Source organism: Arachis stenosperma, chromosome 6 (assembly GCF_014773155.1).
Source record: "Arachis stenosperma cultivar V10309 chromosome 6, arast.V10309.gnm1.PFL2, whole genome shotgun sequence".
Taxonomy (NCBI): Eukaryota; Viridiplantae; Streptophyta; class Magnoliopsida; order Fabales; family Fabaceae; genus Arachis; species Arachis stenosperma.
The window spans coordinates 95989523-95992684 of NC_080382.1; the positions used below are offsets into that span (position 1 = coordinate 95989523).

At 43.3% G+C, this 3162-nt stretch overlaps 1 non-coding gene across 1 annotated transcript; it reads left to right on the forward strand.

Annotated features, from left to right (window-relative positions):
* The first annotated feature begins 2333 nt into the window (after positions 1 to 2333).
* Positions 2334 to 2441, forward strand: LOC130938077 (small nucleolar RNA R71). Its single transcript, XR_009069258.1, has one exon. It is a non-coding gene; the product is annotated as a small nucleolar RNA R71 (small nucleolar RNA).
* The last annotated feature ends 721 nt before the right edge of the window (positions 2442 to 3162 follow it).

The window sequence follows — 3162 nt, forward strand, 5'->3', positions numbered from 1 at the left end:
ATTATGGGTGGGTTTGGGAGGGAAAGTGGTTTGAATTTGAAGGGTGAGGTTGGTGGGGATTTATGAAGGATGGATGTGAGTGGTGAAGAGAAAGATGGGATTTGATAGGTGAAGGGTTTTTGGGGAAGAGGTTTTAAGGTGCTTGGTGAATGGGGGAAGAAGAGAGAGAGTGATGGTGGGATCCTGTGGGGTCCACAGATCCTGTGGTGTCAAGGAAAAGTCATCCCTGCACCAAGTGGCATCAAAATCCACGTTTTGAGCCATTTCTGGCGTTAAACGCCAGGCTGGTGCCCATTCCTAGCGTTTAACGCCAGGTTGTTGCCCTTTACTAGCGTTTAACGCCAGTCTGGTGCCCCTTTCTGGCGTTAAACGCCCAGAATGGTGCCAGACTGGGCGTTAAACGCCCAACAGCTAGCATTACTGGCGTTTGAACGCCAGCTTCTTCTCCTCCAGGGTGTGCTGTTTTTCTTCCTGTTTTTCATTCTGTTTTTGCTTTTTTCATTGTTTTTGTGTGACTTCTTATGATCATCAACCTACAGAAAAGATAAAATAACAAAAGAGAATAGTTAACTATAAAACATTGGGTTACCTCCCAACAAGCGCTTCTTTAATGTCATTAGCTTGACAGAGGACTCTCCTGGAGCCTCAGAAATACTCAGAACCGTGTTGGAACCTCCCAACACCAAACTTAGAGTTTGAATGTGGGGGTTCAACACCAAACTTAGAGTTTGGTTGTGGCCTCCCAACACCAAACTTAGAGTTTGATTGTGGGGGCTCTGCTTGGCTCTGTTTTGAGAGAAGCTCTTCATGCTTTCTCTCCATGATGATAGAGGGATGTCCTTGGGCCTGAAACACCAAGGATTCTTCATTCACTTGAATGATCAACTCTCCTCTATCAACATCAATCACAGCCTTTGCTGTGGCTAGGAAGGGTCTGCCAAGGATGATGGATTCATCCATGCACTCCCCAGTCTCTAGGACTACGAAATCAGTAGGGATGTAATGGTCTTCAACTTTTACCAGAACATCCTCCACAAGTCCATAGGCTTGTTTTCTTGAGTTGTCTACCATCTCTAGTGAGATTTTTGCAGCTTGCACCTCAAGGATCCCTAATTTCTCCATTACAGAGAGGGGCATGAGGTTTACACTTGACCCTAAGTCACACAAGGCCTTCTTGAAGGTTATGGTGCCTATGGTGCAAGGTATAGAAACTTCCCAGGATCTTGCCTCTTTTGAGGTAGTTTCTGCCTAGACAAGTCGTCCAGTTCTTTGGTGAGCAAGGGAAGTTCATCTTCCCAAGTCTCATTTCCAAATAACTTGTCATTTAGCTTCATGATTGCTCCAAGGTATTTAGCAACTTGCTCTTCAGTGACATACTCATCCTCTTCAGAGGAAGAATACTCATCAGAGCTCATGAAAGGCAGAAGTAAGTCCAATGGAATCTCTATGGTCTCATTTTGAGCCTCAGATTCCCATGGTTCCTCATTGGGGAACTCAGAGGAGATTGGTGCACGCCCATTGGGGTCTTCCTCAGTGGCGTCCACCTCCTCTCTTTCCTCTCCATATTCGGCCATGTTTATGGCTTTGCACTCTCCTTTTGGATTTTCTTCTGTGTTGCTTGGGAGAGTACTAGGAGGGAGTTCGGTAATTTTCTTGCTCAGCTGACCCACTTGTCCTTCCAAATTTCTGATGGAGGACCTTGTTTCATTCATGAAACTTTGAGTGGTTTTGATTAGATCAGAGACCATTGTTGCCAAGTCAGAGGTATTCTGCTTAGAACTCTCTGTCTGTTGCTGAGAAGATGATGGAAAAGGCTTGCCATTGCTAAACCTGTTTCTTCCATTATTGTTGTTATTGAAACCTTGTTGAGGTCTCTCTTGATTCTTCCATGAGAAATTTGGGTGATTTCTCCATGAAGAATTGTAGGTGTTTCCATAGGGCTCTCCTAGGTAATTCACCTCTTCCATTGAAGGGTTCTCAGGATCATAAGCTTCTTCCTCAGATGAAGCTTCCTTAGTACTGCCAGGTGCGTTTTGCATTCCAGACAGACTTTGAGAAATCAAATTGACTTGTTGAGTCAATATCTTGTTCTGAGCCAGTATGGCATTCAGAGCATCAATCTCAAGAATTCCTTTCTTCTGATTTGTCCCATTGTTCACAGGATTCCTTTCAGAAGTGTACATGAATTGGTTATTTGCAACCATTTCAATTAGTTCTTGAGCCTCTGTAGGCGTCTTCTTCAGATGAAGAGATCCTCCAGCAGAGCTATCCAAAGACATCTTGGATAGTTCAGAGAGACCATCATAGAAAATACCTATGATGCTCCATTTAGAAAGCATGTCTGAGGGACATTTTCTGATTAATTGTTTGTATCTTTCCCAAGCTTCATAGAGGGATTCTTCATCCTTCTGTCTGAAGGTTTGGACTTCCACTCTAAGCTTGCTCAATTTTTGAGGTGGAAAGAACTTTGCCAAGAAGGCATTGACTAGCTTTTCCCAAGAGTCCAGGCTTTCTTTAGGTTGAGAATCCAACCATATTCTAGCTCTGTCTCTTACAGCAAAAGGGAATAGCATCAGTCTGTAGACCTCAGGGTTAACCCCATTAGTCTTGACTGTGTCACAGATTTGCAAGAATTCAGCTAGGAACTGATGAGGATCTTCCATTGGAAGTCCATGGAACTTGCAATTCTGTTGCATTAGAGAAACTAATTGAGGCTTAAGCTCAAAGTTGTTTGCTCCAATGGCAGGGATAGAGATGCTTCTCCCATAGAAATCAGGAGTAGGTGCAGTAAAGTCACCCAGCACCTTCCTTACATTGTTGGCATTGTTGTTGTTTTCGGCTGCCATGTGTTCTTCTTCTTTGAAGAATTCGGTCAGGTCCTTTAAAGAGAGTTGTGCTTTAGCTTCTCTTAGCTTTCTCTTCAAGGTCCTTTCAGGTTCAGGATCAGCCTCAACAAGAATGCCTTTGTCTTTGCTCCTGCTCATAAGAAAGAGAAGAGAACAAGAAAATATGGAATCCTCTATGTCACAGTATAGAGATTCCTTAAGGTGTCAGAGGAAAAGAAAAATGGAAGACAGAGGTAGAAAATTCGAACTTATCAAAAAAGATGGAGTTCGAATTTTGCATTAAGGGATAGTGTTAGTCCATAAACAGAAGGATGTG